The 21,249-nt window shown below is 44.0% G+C and overlaps 1 long non-coding RNA gene across 1 annotated transcript in view; it reads right to left on the bottom strand.

Moving 5' to 3' along the window:
- Nucleotides 1–21,249, bottom strand: part of LOC146798923 (uncharacterized) — a 357,197-nt gene that overhangs the window by 254,815 nt on the left and 81,133 nt on the right. The window lies entirely within an intron of this gene.

Here is a 21,249-nt window from a genome sequence, read left to right as displayed (position 1 = left end):
ATATTTTAATTGTGCTGCCGCAAATAATGTTAGCACCAATTCATTGCAGAGCACACCTCGCCCCTCCACACACTGCCATAATGCGGAGTAATGGCAGCCTAGCCTGTCATTTTAATGTGTTGTTTCCGTACGCTTTACACACATAGTTAACAGTACAAAGAGTTTGAATTGTAATTGGGCTGCATAGGAACTTTACCGGATAAATCAGGTTTTTGGGGGGGGGGGCGCAGCACTTCTTATGTTCACGGATTTCTAGGCTTTTAAACGTAATTATTACACAGGGCCAGTCCGTTGACATCACTTTTATTGCGCTGCATGTAACAATTATCGATTCTAAGGCATGCCGCCTTGAACTTTTCAGGGGGATTGTGTCCGTTGCCATTACCGCGAAAATACGGTATAACGTGATTCACAGGAATAGCAGTCTAATGGAATGAAAAGCATGTATGCCTATTTTTTCAGGCGTAAATAGAGCAATATCAGTGTACTTTTGCAATTTTTGGTGTGTTCACAACGCTTCATTACACACCTTTTTCCTAGAAGTTTAATTTACAAAGCATTCAGTACATATGTGGTTTATTGTCGTGCACTACTCATAGAAAATGTGTTAGTTTTAACAACGGACAGTACCTAGACGTTGTCTTCGGAAATTCATAATCAGGCCTTCAGAAATTGCTTTTTTTCACTTTTTTACGGGCACTTTTTTCATCTTTTTAATATGCACATATCTAACAGTTTGATAAAAGATTTTATATATAGTGTTGCATGTACGTTTTGGCAAGCTCGAATATGCCTTCTTAGTGTTTTTTTGCTTCCATACAGTGAACTTTTTTTGTAAAGTGCCTCGAAAATTTAGAGTCTTAATTTTCTACTTACTTGCCGCCATTAATCTTAGTGACATGTCTTTGTGCAGCACACTTCCCTCCTTCACCCACTTCCATAATGCAGAGTAATGGCAGGCTAGGCGGGATTTGTAAAATGTTGATTACTGTGCACTATTCGCAAAGTTTTATTTGAGAAGCTCTTTTCACGTGCACAGACTTATAGGTTACTATACGCACAGACCAAATAGAAACAGTACGGAGACTTTCACGTGTACTGTTTGCTGCTTAACATTTAGAGCGCCTTATGTTGACTTTATATTTTAATTGTGCTGCCGCAAATAATGTTAGCACCAATTCATTGCAGAGCACACCTCGCCCCTCCACACACTGCCATAATGCGGAGTAATGGCAGCCTAGCCTGTCATTTTAATATGTTGTTTCCGTACGCTTTACACACATAGTTAACAGTACAAAGAGTTTGAATTGTAATTGGGCTGCATAGGAACTTTACCGGATAAATCAGGTTTTTTTGGGGGGGGGCCGCAGCACTTCTTATGTTCACGGATTTCTTGGCTTTTAAACGTAACTATTACACAGGGCCAGTCCGTTGACATCACTTTTATTGCGCTGCATGTAACAATTATCGATTCTAAGGCATGCCGCCTTGAACTTTTCAGGGGGATTGTGTCCGTTGCCATTACCGCGAAAATACGGTATAAAGTGATTCACAGGAATAGCAGTCTAATGGAATGTAAATCATGTATGCCTATTGTTTCAGGCGTAAATAGAGCAATATCAGTCTACTTTTGCAATTTTTGGTGTGTTCACAACGCTTCATTACACACCTTTTTTCTAGAAGTTTAATTTACAAAGCATTCAGTACATATGTGGTTTATTGTCGTGCACTACTCATAGAAAATGTGTTAGTTTTAACAACGGACAGTACCTAGACGTTGTCTTCGGAAATTCATAATCAGGCCTTCAGAAATTGCTTTTTTTCACTTTTTTACGGGCACTTTTTTCATCTTTTTAATATGCACATATCTAACAGTTTGCTAAAAGATTTTATATATAGTGTTGCATGTACGTTTTGGCAAGCTCGAATATGCCTTCTTAGTGTTTTTTTGTTTCCATACAGTGAACTTTTTTTGTAAAGTGCCTCGAAAATTTAGAGTCTTAATTTTCTACTTACTTGCCGCCATTAATCTTAGTGACATGTCTTTGTGCAGCACACTTCCCTCCTTCACCCACTTCCATAATGCAGAGTAATGGCAGGCTAGGCGGGATTTGTAAAATGTTGATTACTGTGCACTATTCGCGAAGTTTTATTTGAGAAGCTCTTTTCACGTGCACAGACTTATAGGTTACTATACGCACAGACCAAATAGAAACAGTACGGAGACTTTCACGTGTACTGTTTGCTGCTTAACATTTACAGCGCCTTATGTTGACTTTATATTTTAATTGTGCTGCCGCCAATAATGTTAGCACCAATTCATTGCAGAGCACACCTCGCCCCTCCACCCACTGCCATAATGCGAAGTAATGGCAGCCTAGCCTGTCATTTTAATATGTTTCCGTACGCTTTACACACATATTTAACAGTACAAAGACTTTAAAATAAAATTGGGCTGCATAGGAACTTGACCGGATAAATCAGGTTTTTTTGGGGGGGGCCGCAGCACTTCTTATGTTCACGGATTTCGAGGCTTTTAAACGTAACTATTACACAGGGCCAGTACGTTGACATCACTTTTATTGTGCTGCATGTAACAATTATCGATTCTAAGGCATGCCGCCTTGAAGTTTTCAGGGGGATTGTGTCCGTTGCCATTACCGCGAAAATACGTTCTAACGTGATTCACAGGAATAGCAGTCTAATGGAATGAAAAGCATGTATGCCTATTGTTTCAGGCGTAAATAGAGCAATATCAGTGTACTTTTGCAATTTTTGGTGTGTTCACAACGCTTCATTACACACCTTTTTCCTAGAAGTTTAATTTACAAAGCATTCAGTACATATGTGGTTTATTGTCGTGCACTACTCATAGAAAATGTGTTAGTTTTAACAACGGACAGTACCTAGACGTTGTCTTCGGAAATTCATAATCAGGCCTTCAGAAATTGCTTTTTTTCACTTTTTTACGGGCACTTTTTTCATCTTTTTAATATGCACATATCTAACAGTTTGATAAAAGATTTTATATATAGTGTTGCATGTACGTTTTGGCAAGCTCGAATATGCCTTCTTAGTGTTTTTTTGCTTCCATACAGTGAACTTTTTTTGTAAAGTGCCTCGAAAATTTAGAGTCTTAATTTTCTACTTACTTGCCGCCATTAATCTTAGTGACATGTCTTTGTGCAGCACACTTCCCTCCTTCACCCACTTCCATAATGCAGAGTAATGGCAGGCTAGGCGGGATTTGTAAAATGTTGATTACTGTGCACTATTCGCAAAGTTTTATTTGAGAAGCTCTTTTCACGTGCACAGACTTATAGGTTACTATACGCACAGACCAAATAGAAACAGTACGGAGACTTTCACGTGTACTGTTTGCTGCTTAACATTTAGAGCGCCTTATGTTGACTTTATATTTTAATTGTGCTGCCGCAAATAATGTTAGCACCAATTCATTGCAGAGCACACCTCGCCCCTCCACACACTGCCATAATGCGGAGTAATGGCAGCCTAGCCTGTCATTTTAATATGTTGTTTCCGTACGCTTTACACACATAGTTAACAGTACAAAGAGTTTGAATTGTAATTGGGCTGCATAGGAACTTTACCGGATAAATCAGGTTTTTTTGGGGGGGGGCCGCAGCACTTCTTATGTTCACGGATTTCTTGGCTTTTAAACGTAACTATTACACAGGGCCAGTCCGTTGACATCACTTTTATTGCGCTGCATGTAACAATTATCGATTCTAAGGCATGCCGCCTTGAACTTTTCAGGGGGATTGTGTCCGTTGCCATTACCGCGAAAATACGGTATAAAGTGATTCACAGGAATAGCAGTCTAATGGAATGTAAATCATGTATGCCTATTGTTTCAGGCGTAAATAGAGCAATATCAGTCTACTTTTGCAATTTTTGGTGTGTTCACAACGCTTCATTACACACCTTTTTTCTAGAAGTTTAATTTACAAAGCATTCAGTACATATGTGGTTTATTGTCGTGCACTACTCATAGAAAATGTGTTAGTTTTAACAACGGACAGTACCTAGACGTTGTCTTCGGAAATTCATAATCAGGCCTTCAGAAATTGCTTTTTTTCACTTTTTTACGGGCACTTTTTTCATCTTTTTAATATGCACATATCTAACAGTTTGCTAAAAGATTTTATATATAGTGTTGCATGTACGTTTTGGCAAGCTCGAATATGCCTTCTTAGTGTTTTTTTGTTTCCATACAGTGAACTTTTTTTGTAAAGTGCCTCGAAAATTTAGAGTCTTAATTTTCTACTTACTTGCCGCCATTAATCTTAGTGACATGTCTTTGTGCAGCACACTTCCCTCCTTCACCCACTTCCATAATGCAGAGTAATGGCAGGCTAGGCGGGATTTGTAAAATGTTGATTACTGTGCACTATTCGCGAAGTTTTATTTGAGAAGCTCTTTTCACGTGCACAGACTTATAGGTTACTATACGCACAGACCAAATAGAAACAGTACGGAGACTTTCACGTGTACTGTTTGCTGCTTAACATTTACAGCGCCTTATGTTGACTTTATATTTTAATTGTGCTGCCGCCAATAATGTTAGCACCAATTCATTGCAGAGCACACCTCGCCCCTCCACCCACTGCCATAATGCGAAGTAATGGCAGCCTAGCCTGTCATTTTAATATGTTTCCGTACGCTTTACACACATATTTAACAGTACAAAGACTTTAAAATAAAATTGGGCTGCATAGGAACTTGACCGGATAAATCAGGTTTTTTTGGGGGGGGCCGCAGCACTTCTTATGTTCACGGATTTCGAGGCTTTTAAACGTAACTATTACACAGGGCCAGTACGTTGACATCACTTTTATTGTGCTGCATGTAACAATTATCGATTCTAAGGCATGCCGCCTTGAAGTTTTCAGGGGGATTGTGTCCGTTGCCATTACCGCGAAAATACGTTCTAACGTGATTCACAGGAATAGCAGTCTAATGGAATGAAAAGCATGTATGCCTATTGTTTCAGGCGTAAATAGAGCAATATCAGTGTACTTTTGCAATTTTTGGTGTGTTCACAACGCTTCATTACACACCTTTTTTCTAGAAGTTTAATTTACAAAGCATTCAGTACATATGTGGTTTATTGGCGTGCACTACTCATAGAAAATGTGTTAGTTTTAACAAGGGACAGTACCTAGACGTTGTATTCGAAAATTCATAATCAGGCCTTCAGAAATTGCTTTTTTTCACTTTTTTACGGGCACTTTTTTCATCTTTTTAATATGCACATATCTAACAGTTTGATAAAAGATTTTATATATAGTGTTGCATGTACGTTTTTGCAAGCTCGAATATGCCTTCTTAGTGTATTTTTGCTTCCATACAGTGAACATTTTTTGTAAAGTGCCTCGAAAATTTAGAGTCTTAATTTTCTACTTACTTGCCGCCATTAATCTTAGTGACATGTCTTTGTGCAGCACACTTCCCTCCTTCACCCACTTCCATAATGCAGAGTAATGGCAGGCTAGGCGGGATTTGTAAAATGTTGATTACTGTGCACTATTCGCAAAGTTTTATTTGAGAAGCTCTTTTCACGTGCACAGACTTATAGGTTACTATACGCACAGACCAAATAGAAACAGTACGGAGACTTTCACGTGTACTGTTTGCTGCTTAACATTTAGAGCGCCTTATGTTGACTTTATATTTTAATTGTGCTGCCGCCAATAATGTTAGCACCAATTCATTGCAGAGCACACCTCGCCCCTCCATACACTGCCATAATGCGGAGTAATGGCAGCCTAGCCTGTCATTTTAATATGTTGTTTCCGTACGCTTTACACACATAGTTAACAGTACAAAGAGTTTGAATTGTGATTGCGCTGCATAGGAACTTTAGCAGATAAATCAGTTTTTTTTTTGGGGGGCCGCTGCCCTTCTTATGTTCACGGCTTTCGAGGCATTTGAACGTAACTATTAAACAGGGCCAGTACGTTGACATAACTTTAATTATGCTGCATGTAACAATTATCGATTCAAAGGCATGCCGCCTTGAAGTTTTCAGTGGTATTGGATCCGTTGCCATTACCGCGAAAATACAGTATAACGTGATTCACAGGAATAACAGTCTAATGGAATGAAAAGCATGTATGCCTATTGTTTCAGGCGTAAATAGAGCAATATCAGTGTACTTTTGCACTTTTTGGTGCATTCACAACGCTTCATTTTACACCTTTTTTATAGAAGTTTAATTTACAAATCATTCAGTACATCTTTACAATTTGTTAATATGACACACTACGTTCATACTTAACTATGTTTGATAGCCCTCTCCACGTAGCCCTCTCCACGTAGACCCCTCCGCCTAGCCCCCTCCGCCTAGCCCTCTCCGCCTAGCCCTCTCCGCCTAGCCCTCTCCGCCTAGCCCTCTCCGCCTATCCCTCTCCGCCTAGCCCTCTCCGCCTAGCCCTCTCCGCCTAGCCCTCTCCGCCTAGCCCTCTCCACGTAGCCCTCTCCACGTAGCCCCCTCCACGTAGCCCGCTCCGCCTAGCCCTCTCCGCCTAGCCCTCTCTGTATTGCCCTCACTGTATTACCCTCTCTGTATTACCCTCTCTATATTAGTCTTTCTGTATTACTCTTTCTGTATTACTCTAATAAGCTCGCTGGATTATGCTCTCTATATTCCTCTATCTCTCTTACTCTCTACGGATTACGTTCTCTGTAGTACGTTCTCTGTAGTACGCTCTCTGCAGTACGCTCTCTGCAGTACGCTCTCTGCAGTACGCTCTCTGCAGTACGCTCTCTGCAGTACGCTCTCTGCAGTACGCTCTCTGCAGTACGCTCTCTGCAGTACGCTCTCTGCAGTATGCTCTCTGTAGTACGCTCTCTGTATTACGCTCTCTGTATTACGCTCTCTGTATTACGCTCTCTGTATTACGCTCCCTATATTACGCTCCCTGTATTATGCTCCCTGTATTACGCTCTGTATTACGATCTCTGTATGACGCTCTATGTACCACACTATGTACTACACTTGTGAGCATACTGCATAGAGCATAATGCAGATAGCGTACTTCAGAAAGCATGGTGCAGAGAGCATGGTGCAGAGAGCATGGTGCAGAGAGCATGGTGCAGAGAGCATGGTGCTGAAAGCATAGTGCAAAGAGCATGGCATAAAGATCGTGATACTAAGACCACAGTACAGAGAGCATGGTGCAGAGAACGTGGTGCACTATTAGTTGACAAGAGCTAATCATGATAAAGTGAGTGCAGGTGAGAACCAATCTGCAAACTCCTATTGGGTCACTTACGTGAGGCATTGTCAACTTCTGCACTACTTTTTACTTTGCATTGCCAATTTCTACACTACTTTTTACTTGCTCTACCAAGGCTTAACTCATTAATTATACAACCTTATAACTCTAATAATACTCCATAATACATACTTGAACTACATAATCTTTACATACACACTTTAGATGCAGTTTGGACAGTCATCCACTTTTAACATTCACTTTTACAACACATGCACTCTATACATACTCTTTACACATGCAAAAGCTCAATACATGTTCTCTGTACACATGCTGGCTACACACTCTATAAACACATAGTTTCAGTTCAGCATTCCCAACATTTCTGATCACTTTTATAAACTACAATTGCTGTAGTAGCAAAATAGTCACTTCCAGCATAACTCTACTAGTAATACTATAATAGTCTTAACAAATAATTAATTTGTACACATTGCTAAACCTATTGGGTTACACACACTTCCCATACTGTTTAACATACATAGTCTGATTAGACACACCGTCTACACACACACTATCTACGCACACACACTACTCTCTGTCTTCACACAAACTCTCTTAACACATTACTTCCCACCAATAATGTTAGTGCCATGTCATTGTACACCGCACCTCCCCTCTCCACCCACTGCCATAATGCAGAATAATGGCAGGCTAGGCTGTATTTGTAAAATGTTGTTTATTTGCGTGCACCTCTCACACATTCATTTCATTTGAGCAATGCTTTTTAGGTACACATATTTCTAGATTGTTATACGTACAGACAAAACATGAACTGTACGAAGAATTTAAAATTAAAATGTGCTGCATTAAAACTTTAGCAACTTACGTAGATTTTAGTGATCAATTGTGCATTAGCCATTAATGTTAGTGCCATTTCATTGCACAGCACACCTCCCCCCTCAACCCACTGCAATAATATGTCCGTTTGCAATTTTCACATAATAACTGATACATAATGCAGATTAATGGCAGCCTAGGCTGGGCAGTTCCTGATTTCGCTTACAAATATACAAGGCATTTTTAGAAGATTTACGCTAGTGCATAGCAAGGGGAAGTCCTTTTTACATTTCAGTACATTCCCATTGCTTTTTGTTACTCTTTTAATAACAGTACAATTAGCTTACACACAGGGACAGGAATTACCACCATTTGCTACAACCACACCATGGACTATACATCTTTACACTTTGTTAATATAACACACTACGTTCATACTTAACTATGTTTGATAGCCATCTACACCTAACCCTCTCCACGTAGCCCTCTCCACGTAGCCCTCTCCGCGTAGCCCTCTCCGCGTAGCCCTCTCCGCGTAGCCCTCTCCGCGTAGCCCTCTCCGCCTAGCCCTCTCCGCCTAGCCCTCTCTGTATTGCCCTCTCTGTATTGCCCTCTCTGTATTGCCATCTCTATATTACTCTTTCTGTATTACTCTACGAAGCTCGCTGGATTATGCTCTCTATATTACTCTATCTCTATTTCTCTCTACGGATTACGCTCTCTGTATTACGCTCTCTGTATTACGCTCTCTGTATTACGCTCTCTGTATTACGCTCTCTGTATTACGCTCTCTGTATTACGCTCTCTGTATTACGCTCTCTGTATGACGCTATCTGTATCACACTCTCTGTATCACACTCTCTGTATCACACTCTCTCTATACCACACTTATGAGCATGGTGCACAGAGCGTAGTGCAGATAGCGTACTGCAGAGAGCATGGTGCAGAGAGCATGGTGCAGAGAGCATGGTGCAGAGAGCATGGTGCAGAGAGCATGGTGTAGAGAGCATGGTGCAGAGAGCATGGTGCAGAGAGCATGGTGCAGAGAGTATGGTGCAAAGAGCATGGTGCAAAGAGCATGGCATAAAGATTGTGATACTAAAAGCATAGTACAGAGAGCATGCTGCAAAGACGGTGGTGCACTATTAGGTTACAAGAGCTAATGATGATAAAGTGAGTGCAGGTGAGAACCAATCTGCAAACTCCTATTGGGTCACTTCGGTGAGGCATTGGCAACTTTTTCACTATTTCTTAATTTAGATTGCAGATTTCTTTACTATTTTTTATTTTCTGTAACAACGATAACCTCATTAATTATACATCCTTATAATTCAAAATATACTCCCTAATACATACTTTGATGACAGATTCATTACATACACACTTTAGAGACAGTTTGGACAGTCATCCTTTTTTACCAATCACTTTTACAACACACGCACTCTATACATACACTCTCTGCAACATGCTCTCTAACACATGCTGTCTAAAAAATACTCTATAAGAAACACTCTCTAATACATGCTCTCTAAAAAACACACTACCTATTACACGCATTACTACTCACTCTCCAACACACACACATTACTACTGCCTCTAACATTTTAACTACTGAACACTATTTAGCACCTACTTTATATAACACATAGTCTTAATATACTTTTGAACACACACAAACACATTCTAGTACACACGCACTCTAACATACACTTACAAATTTTCTGTATCACATATCTATATAAACTATATCTTCTTCACTATCGTTCACTTTATTATTTACCTTCTACAATTCCACAAAACTTTTATCGAAAAAATGCAACTTTCCTGGTGATTGGAAATTAAGCATGCAACTAACAGCAAATATGGAACTCCTACAGTATTATTCTCCAAGAACATTCCCCCCATTTCAGATAACTTTCACAACTTACTATTTCTGTATTAGCAGAATATTAACATCCAGCATAACTCTACTAGTAATACTATAATAGTCTTAACAAACAATTACTTTGTACACATTGCTAAACATATTTTGTTACACACACACACATTCACATACTGTTTAACACACATAGTCTGCTTAGACACAACGTCTACACACACTATTTACACACACAGTACACTGTATTCACAAAAAGTGTCTTTACACATTAATGCACACAACACTTTAATACTCCCTAATACACAATCTTTAATACATGCTTATTTACATTCTATATTAATACTGTATGACAATATTACGACTTGCTGAACAATACACCTTCTCTATTAAACACTTTAATTTACTACTTTTAGTTTTTTGAATAAGACTAAAGTTTAATTTATGACATTATTTTACACTTATTAATGTTTGTTATCCTTTTTCCTAGATTTTCAATTCTTGCCTTCAAAATCGCACGCTGCTAACTCCTTGAACTAACAACATCGAGGTAAAAGTACATAACTATTATGTTTAGCTAAGTACTTGTAACAACAGTGTATATATATATACAGATAGGTAGATATATCTATCTATATATATAGAGAAAGATATATAATATAGAAGTAGAGATAAACAAAGACAAAATACATAGATGTAATGTACATTTATTCTCATTTAAAAACTGTAGCGGAACACAGGCCCATATTTTAGCATTACAGCATAGATTGATAATTCCTAATCAAGGGACCATATTAAAACCATTTAATTAATATTTGCTTTCTCTACACACCGAGGGAATACATAGTGTGCAATTCTAACCTGCACACTACAGTATTTGTCCAACAATTTTATAGCAAACTTACTGTAATTATAAATATGAAAAGGGTACTGCAGGCTGATTATCATCAGGGTAATGTTCGATTTTCTGGTAATTCAAGAGGCAGACAATGTTTGCCAAATAGCACATTTGCAATTATACACAACTATTGCAAAGTTGCAAATACATGGACCGTAGAAGATTTACATTACATTATGGACTCAGGTGATGCGTTATATAAAGATATGCATTCGATTAATAAACACCAGCTTATGCACCCTGACGATTTGCCTAATTTTATACAACACAATACATTAATATATGCACTTAAACTTAAAGAACCTTCTTATGGAGACATATTGACACATTTTGAGCCATCTTCACCAAATATGCAAACAGTATTAAAAGCTGCACTAGATTTGCATTCTGGTGTTTTACTTTGCATGGATATTTATGTTATATCCATTGTAAATAATAACAATACATATTATGTATTTGATTCACATAGCCGCGACAACACAGGAATGCCTCACCCGAATGGCACATGTATTACTATACAAATGGCATTTTATGAAATTATAGACTACATTACAAAACTTGCACAAAGTCTTAAGTCCCCCAAACGTAATTGTGTAGCATATGAATTAACTCCTATACATATAAGTACAATTAAAAAAGAATCGCTACAAAAACACATACTCACTAATGAAAAAAATGTGACTACAGCCCTGCTTAAAAAAATTTATGTGCATTCAACTGAGGCATGTAGCAATTATTTTACACACGCATTTCAAACACGTATACAAACAGCCAAAAACAACATTACAATACATAACAGCCTTTTGCCAAATTTAGAACAGCCATCAACATCATTAAATACGATTAGTACTACAACATATCCAGGTACACTTTTTACTCTTACTACAACACCTAAAACACTGTCTACAACTAATAGCAGTAACATGAGTATACCACAATGTAATAGTATACCACAGAAGAGTACTACTGCAAACACATATGCAGATATCGTTAAGAAAACACTCACATGTATAAACATACATTCCAAACAACATACATCAAAAACTAATTTACAGACAAACATATATACAGATAATAGCCATCATACAGATATCCGTATTACTGAAAGTAATTCATTATTAGTCCCAGATAGTATGCCCGATAGCATATTGCGAAAAACAGTAACAAACACTGGCAATATCAACATCAATGCTGATATTTTAACACAAGCGACACAACAAACACATACTTTCAATATAACACAAAAATAGCCGGAAGAGATCAATATTAATAACATATCACCAAATCCACAAACTCTAACAAATACTGTATTTGCTATTATCCATAACTACTGTAAACCAGCATCTACTTGGAATACTTTAGATTTGCGTACCATTATGGATCTTGCAGATGCTTTAAATACAGAAATGCACGCGCTAAATACAGATGATTGTGATCAACATAATTTACCAAATTACATATGTCACAATAGCATCATATATTCTATAAAGCTTAAAAAAGGATTTCAAAGCAAAATAACTGAAAAGGAACTACTTACGAATGACAAATTTTTAACAACAATAGCTTCAACTATTAATGATGACACTGGTGGGTTAATAGGTATAGGAAACTATGCAATTTCTGTATTTAAAACTCTTGAGGCATATTTTACATTTCATTCGCATAGCCAAGAAAAAAATGCAAAACCTCATCCAAATGGAACATGTTTTGCTATACGGATTGAAACTATTGATGGACTGATAGATTACATTAGAAAGGTAGTTGATAAAGAAATACTAACACATTCACAAACTGTTACTTTACAATTAACACCAGTGAAAATAAACACAATTATGCCAGCTTCACTTGAGGCAACGCAAAAAAACCACAGCAAAGGTAGAATGAAGTTTCAAAAAAAATTATATGTTCATAAAACAAAGATAGCTTCTACTGCATTAACCCATATGCCAACAACACACATACAAGTAGAAGATAAAAGTCCATTTGGTCGCACACTGCTCTACCTACCAGCGTGTTGCCCCAAAGAATTGTGGTCCCTGAAGTCAGCGTCGGCGGGTACGCCTATGCCCGAGTCATGAGTGCAAGTAAGTGTAGCGTTAGCCATCCCTGGACACGTGTTTCGAGGTAGTTGCCTCTCGTCAGCAGGGAGTAGGTGAGTGTGTAGGGTTGCTGTGTAGGCTGCTAAAATAAGTGTTCTCAGGTAAAGTACCTCTCGTAGCGCGCAGGTGCGTAACCATGAGCTCGTCAGCTCCACCGGCTCAGGGAGCCTGAATATTAACAAAAGTCCAATTGGTCGCACACTGCTCTACCTACCAGCGTGTTGCCCCAAAGAATTGTGGTCCCTGAAGTCAGCGTCGGCGGGTACGCCTATGCCCGAGTCATGAGTGCAAGTAAGTGTAGCGTTAGCCATCCCTGGACACGTGTTTCGAGGTAGTTGCCTCTCGTCAGCAGGGAGTAGGTGAGTGTGTAGGGTTGCTGTGTAGGCTGCTAAAATAAGTGTTCTCAGGTAAAGTACCTCTCGTAGCGCGCAGGTGCGTAACCATGAGCTCGTCAGCTCCACCGGCTCAAGGAGCCTGAATATTAACAAAAGTCCAATTGGTCGCACACTGCTCTACCTACCAGCGTGTTGCCCCAAAGAATTGTGGTCCCTGAAGTCAGCGTCGGCGGGTACGCCTATGCCCGAGTCATGAGTGCAAGTAAGTGTAGCGTTAGCCATCCCTGGACACGTGTTTCGAGGTAGTAGCCTCTCGTCAGCAGGGAGTAGGTGAGTGTGTAGGGTTGCTGTGTAGGCTGCTAAAATAAGTGTTCTCAGGTAAAGTACCTCTCGTAGCGCGCAGGTGCGTAACCATGAGCTCGTCAGCTCCACCGGCTCAAGGCAAAGTGACGTACCCGCCGTCGCCACTACATTTACCACAGTCCTTTGGGGCAACTTGCTGGTGTGACGAGCAGTGTGCGACCAACTTTTGCATAATTTATTATGGCTCCCTTGAGCCAACGGGCTGACGAGCCTTGGATCTGCACCTGCGCGCCATGAGAGGTACTTGACCTCTTTTAATTACATTTTGGCAGTCCACACGGCACCCCTTCACACTGACCTGCTCCCTGCTGACGAGAGGCAACTACCTCGAAACACGTGTCCAGGGATGGCTAACGCAACCCATACTGTTCTTTTTACACATCGTGGCATAGGCGTACCCGCCGTCGCCACTACATTTACCACAGTCCTTTGGGGCAACTTGCTGGTGTGACGAGCAGTGTGCGACCAACTTTTGCATAATTTATTATGGCTCCCTTGAGCCAACGGGCTGACGAGCCTTGGATCTGCACCTGCGCACCATGAGAGGTACTTGACCTGTTTTAATTACATTTTGGCAGTCCACACGGCACCCCTTCACACTGACCTGCTCCCTGCTGACGAGAGGCAACTACCTCGAAACACGTGTCCAGGGATGGCTAACGCAACCCATACTGTTCTTTTTACACATCGTGGCATAGGCGTACCCGCCGTCGCCACTACATTTACCACAGTCCTTTGGGGCAACTTGCTGGTGTGACGAGCAGTGTGCGACCAACTTTTGCATAATTTATTATGGCTCCCTTGAGCCAACGGGCTGACGAGCCTTGGATCTGCACCTGCGCGCCATGAGAGGTACTTGACCTGTTTTAATTACATTTTGGCAGTCCACACGGCACCCCTTCACACTGACCTGCTCCCTGCTGACGAGAGGCAACTACCTCGAAACACGTGTCCAGGGATGGCTAACGCAACCCATACTGTTCTTTTTACACATCGTGGCATAGGCGTACCCGCCGTCGCCACTACATTTACCACAGTCCTTTGGGGCAACTTGCTGGTGTGACGAGCAGTGTGCGACCAACTTTTGCATAATTTATTATGGCTTCCTTGAGCCAACGGGCTGACGAGCCTTGGATCTGCACCTGCGCGCCATGAGAGGTACTTGACCTGTTTTAATTACATTTTGGCAGTCCACACGGCACCCCTTCACACTGACCTGCTCCCTGCTGACGAGAGGCAACTACCTCGAAACACGTGTCCAGGGATGGCTAACGCAACCCATACTGTTCTTTTTACACATCGTGGCATAGGCGTACCCGCCGTCGCCACTACATTTACCACAGTCCTTTGGGGCAACTTGCTGGTGTGACGAGCAGTGTGCGACCAACTTTTGCATAATTTATTATGGCTCCCTTGAGCCAACGGGCTGACGAGCCTTGGATCTGCACCTGCGCGCCATGAGAGGTACTTGACCTGTTTTAATTACATTTTGGCAGTCCACACGGCACCCCTTCACACTGACCTGCTCCCTGCTGACGAGAGGCAACTACCTCGAAACACGTGTCCAGGGATGGCTAACGCAACCCATACTGTTCTTTTTACACATCGTGGCATAGGCGTACCCGCCGTCGCCACTACATTTACCACAGTCCTTTGGGGCAACTTGCTGGTGTGACGAGCAGTGTGCGACCAACTTTTGCATAATTTATTATGGCTCCCTTGAGCCAACGGGCTGACGAGCCTTGGATATGCACCTGCGCGCCATGAGAGGTACTTGACCTGTTTTAATTACATTTTGGCAGTCCACACGGCACCCCTTCACACTGACCTGCTCCCTGCTGACGAGAGGCAACTACCTCGAAACACGTGTCCAGGGATGGCTAACGCAACCCATACTGTTCTTTTTACACATCGTGGCATAGGCGTACCCGCCGTCGCCACTACATTTACCACAGTCCTTTGGGGCAACTTGCTGGTGTGACGAGCAGTGTGCGACCAACTTTTGCATAATTTATTATGGCTCCCTTGAGCCAACGGGCTGACGAGCCTTGGATCTGCACCTGCGCGCCATGAGAGGTACTTGACCTGTTTTAATTACATTTTGGCAGTCCACACGGCACCCCTTCACACTGACCTGCTCCCTGCTGACGAGAGGCAACTACCTCGAAACACGTGTCCAGGGATGGCTAACGCAACCCATACTGTTCTTTTTACACATCGTGGCATAGGCGTACCCGCCGTCGCCACTACATTTACCACAGTCCTTTGGGGCAACTTGCTGGTGTGACGAGCAGTGTGCGACCAACTTTTGCATAATTTATTATGGCTCCCTTGAGCCAACGGGCTGACGAGCCTTGGATCTGCACCTGCGCGCCATGAGAGGTACTTGACCTGTTTTAATTACATTTTGGCAGTCCACACGGCACCCCTTCACACTGACCTGCTCCCTGCTGACGAGAGGCAACTACCTCGAAACACGTGTCCAGGGATGGCTAACGCAACCCATACTGTTCTTTTTACACATCGTGGCATAGGCGTACCCGCCGTCGCCACTACATTTACCACAGTCCTTTGGGGCAACTTGCTGGTGTGACGAGCAGTGTGCGACCAACTTTTGCATAATTTATTATGGCTCCCTTGAGCCAACGGGCTGACGAGCCTTGGATCTGCACCTGCGCGCCAGGAGAGGTACTTGACCTGTTTTAATTACATTTTGGCAGTCCACACGGCACCCCTTCACACTGACCTGCTCCCTGCTGACGAGAGGCAACTACCTCGAAACACGTGTCCAGGGATGGCTAACGCAACCCATACTGTTCTTTTTACACATCGTGGCATAGGCGTACCCGCCGTCGCCACTACATTTACCACAGTCCTTTGGGGCAACTTGCTGGTGTGACGAGCAGTGTGCGACCAACTTTTGCATAATTTATTATGGCTCCCTTGAGCCAACGGGCTGACGAACCTTGGATCTGCACCTGCGCGCCATGAGAGGTACTTGACCTGTTTTAATTACATTTTGGCAGTCCACACGGCACCCCTTCACACTGACCTGCTCCCTGCTGACGAGAGGCAACTACCTCGAAACACGTGTCCAGGGATGGCTAACGCAACCCATACTGTTCTTTTTACACATCGTGGCATAGGCGTACCCGCCGTCGCCACTACATTTACCACAGTCCTTTGGGGCAACTTGCTGGTGTGACGAGCAGTGTGCGACCAACTTTTGCATAATTTATTATGGCTCCCTTGAGCCAATGGGCTGACGAGCCTTGGATCTGCACCTGCGCGCCATGAGAGGTACTTGACCTGTTTTAATTACATTTTGGCAGTCCACACGGCACCCCTTCACACTGACCTGCTCCCTGCTGACGAGAGGCAACTACCTCGAAACACGTGTCCAGGGATGGCTAACGCAACCCATACTGTTCTTTTTACACATCGTGGCATAGGCGTACCCGCCGTCGCCACTACATTTACCACAGTCCTTTGGGGCAACTTGCTGGTGTGACGAGCAGTGTGCGACCAACTTTTGCATAATTTATTATGGCACCCTTGAGCCAACGGGCTGACGAGCCTTGGATCTGCACCTGCGCGCCATGAGAGGTACTTGACCTGTTTTAATTACATTTTGGCAGTCCACACGGCACCCCTTCACACTGACCTGCTCCCTGCTGACGAGAGGCAACTACCTCGAAACACGTGTCCAGGGATGGCTAACGCAACCCATACTGTTCTTTTTACACATCGTGGCATAGGCGTACCCGCCGTCGCCACTACATTTACCACAGTCCTTTGGGGCAACTTGCTGGTGTGACGAGCAGTGTGCGACCAACTTTTGCATAATTTATTATGGCTCCCTTGAGCCAACGGGCTGACGAGCCTTGGATCTGCACCTGCGCGCCATGAGAGGTACTTGACCTGTTTTAATTACATTTTGGCAGTCCACACGGCACCCCTTCACACTGACCTGCTCCCTGCTGACGAGAGGCAACTACCTCGAAACACGTGTCCAGGGATGGCTAACGCAACCCATACTGTTCTTTTTACACATCGTGGCATAGGCGTACCCGCCGTCGCCACTACATTTACCACAGTCCTTTGGGGCAACTTGCTGGTGTGACGAGCAGTGTGGGACCAACTTTTGCATAATTTATTATGGCTCCCTTGAGCCAACGGGCTGACGAGCCTTGGATCTGCACCTGCGCGCCATGAGAGGTACTTGACCTGTTTTAATTACATTTTGGCAGTCCACACGGCACCCCTTCACACTGACCTGCTCCCTGCTGACGAGAGGCAACTACCTCGAAACACGTGTCCAGGGATGGCTAACGCAACCCATACTGTTCTTTTTACACATCGTGGCATAGGCGTACCCGCCGTCGCCACTACATTTACCACAGTCCTTTGGGGCAACTTGCTGGTGTGACGAGCAGTGTGCGACCAACTTTTGCATAATTTATTATGGCTCCCTTGAGCCAACGGGCTGACGAGCCTTGGATCTGCACCTGCGCGCCATGAGAGGTACTTGACCTGTTTTAATTACATTTTGGCAGTCCACACGGCACCCCTTCACACTGACCTGCTCCCTGCTGACGAGAGGCAACTACCTCGAAACACGTGTCCAGGGATGGCTAACGCAACCCATACTGTTCTTTTTACACATCGTGGCATAGGCGTACCCGCCGTCGCCACTACATTTACCACAGTCCTTTGGGGCAACTTGCTGGTGTGACGAGCAGTGTGCGACCAACTTTTGCATAATTTATTATGGCTCCCTTGAGCCAACGGGCTGACGAGCCTTGGATCTGCACCTGCGCGCCATGAGAGGTACTTGACCTGTTTTAATTACATTTTGGCAGTCCACACGGCACCCCTTCACACTGACCTGCTCCCTGCTGACGAGAGGCAACTACCTCGAAACACGTGTCCAGGGATGGCTAACGCAACCCATACTGTTCTTTTTACACATCGTGGCATAGGCGTACCCGCCGTCGCCACTACATTTACCACAGTCCTTTGGGGCAACTTGCTGGTGTGACGAGCAGTGTGCGACCAACTTTTGCATAATTTATTATGGCTCCCTTGAGCCAACGGGCTGACGAGCCTTGGATCTGCACCTGCGCGCCATGAGAGGTACTTGACCTGTTTTAATTACATTTTGGCAGTCCACACGGCACCCCTTCACACTGACCTGCTCCCTGCTGACGAGAGGCAACTACCTCGAAACACGTGTCCAGGGATGGCTAACGCAACCCATACTGTTCTTTTTACACATCGTGGCATAGGCGTACCCGCCGTCGCCACTACATTTACCACAGTCCTTTGGGGCAACTTGCTGGTGTGACGAGCAGTGTGCGACCAACTTTTGCATAATTTATTATGGCTCCCTTGAGCCAACGGGCTGACGAGCCTTGGATCTGCACCTGCGCGCCATGAGAGGTACTTGACCTGTTTTAATTACATTTTGGCAGTCCACACGGCACCCCTTCACACTGACCTGCTCCCTGCTGACGAGAGGCAACTACCTCGAAACACGTGTCCAGGGATGGCTAACGCAACCCATACTGTTCTTTTTACACATCGTGGCATATGCGTACCCGCCGTCGCCACTACATTTACCACAGTCCTTTGGGGCAACTTGCTGGTGTGACGAGCAGTGTGCGACCAACTTTTGCATAATTTATTATGGCTCCCTTGAGCCAACGGGCTGACGAGCCTTGGATCTGCACCTGCGCGCCATGAGAGGTACTTGACCTGTTTTAATTACATTTTGGCAGTCCACACGGCACCCCTTCACACTGACCTGCTCCCTGCTGACGAGAGGCAACTACCTCGAAACACGTGTCCAGGGATGGCTAACGCAACCCATACTGTTCTTTTTACACATCGTGGCATAGGCGTACCCGCCGTCGCCACTACATTTACCACAGTCCTTTGGGGCAACTTGCTGGTGTGACGAGCAGTGTGCGACCAACTTTTGCATAATTTATTATGGCTCCCTTGAGCCAACGGGCTGACGAGCCTTGGATCTGCACCTGCGCGCCATGAGAGGTACTTGACCTGTTTTAATTACATTTTGGCAGTCCACACGGCACCCCTTCACACTGACCTGCTCCCTGCTGACGAGAGGCAACTACCTCGAAACACGTGTCCAGGGATGGCTAACGCAACCCATACTGTTCTTTTTACACATCGTGGCATATGCGTACCCGCCGTCGCCACTACATTTACCACAGTCCTTTGGGGCAACTTGCTGGTGTGACGAGCAGTGTGCGACCAACTTTTGCATAATTTATTATGGCTCCCTTGAGCCAACGGGCTGACGAGCATTGGATCTGCACCTGCGCGCCATGAGAGGTACTTGACCTGTTTTAATTACATTTTGGCAGTCCACACGGCACCCCTTCACACTGACCTGCTCCCTGCTGACGAGAGGCAACTACCTCGAAACACGTGTCCAGGGATGGCTAACGCAACCCATACTGTTCTTTTTACACATCGTGGCATAGGCGTACCCGCCGTCGCCACTACATTTACCACAGTCCTTTGGGGCAACTTGCTGGTGTGACGAGCAGTGTGCGACCAACTTTTGCATAATTTATTATGGCTCCCTTGAGCCAACGGGCTGACGAGCCTTGGATCTGCACCTGCGCGCCATGAGAGGTACTTGACCTGTTTTAATTACATTTTGGCAGTCCACACGGCACCCCTTCACACTGACCTGCTCCCTGCTGACGAGAGGCAACTACCTCGAAACACGTGTCCAGGGATGGCTAACGCAACCCATACTGTTCTTTTTACACATCGTGGCATAGGCGTACCCGCCGTCGCCACTACATTTACCACAGTCCTTTGGGGCAACTTGCTGGTGTGACGAGCAGTGTGCGACCAACTTTTGCATAATTTATTATGGCTCCCTTGAGCCAACGGGCTGACGAGCCTTGGATCTGCACCTGCGCGCCATGAGAGGTACTTGACCTGTTTTAATTACATTTTGGCAGTCCACACGGCACCCCTTCACACTGACCTGCTCCCTGCTGACGAGAGGCAACTACCTCGAAACACGTGTCCAGGGATGGCTAACGCAACCCATACTGTTCTTTTTACACATCGTGGCATAGGCGTACCCGCCGTCGCCACTACATTTACCACAGTCCTTTGGGGCAACTTGCTGGTGTGACGAGCAGTGTGCGACCAACTTTTGCATAATTTATTATGGCTCCCTTGAGCCAACGGGCTGACGAGCCTTGGATCTGCACCTGCGCGCCATGAGAGGTACTTGACCTGTTTTAATTACATTTTGGCAGTCCACACGGCACCCCTTCACACTGACCTGCTCCCTGCTGACGAGAGGCAACTACCTCGAAACACGTGTCCAGGGATGGCTAACGCAACCCATACTGTTCTTTTTACACATCGTGGCATAGGCGTACCCGCCGTCGCCACTACATTTACCACAGTCCTTTGGGGGCAACTTGCTGGTGTGACGAGCAGTGTGCGACCAACTTTTGCATAATTTATTATGGCTCCCTTGAGCCAACGGGCTGACGAGCCTTGGATCTGCACCTGCGCGCCATGAGAGGTACTTGACCTG

Source organism: Triturus cristatus, chromosome 9 (genome assembly GCF_964204655.1).
Source record: "Triturus cristatus chromosome 9, aTriCri1.1, whole genome shotgun sequence".
Lineage (NCBI taxonomy): Eukaryota > Metazoa > Chordata > Amphibia > Caudata > Salamandridae > Triturus > Triturus cristatus.
Note: the sequence above shows the minus strand (reverse complement) of the source record. Positions and strands in the feature narration are given on the sequence as shown.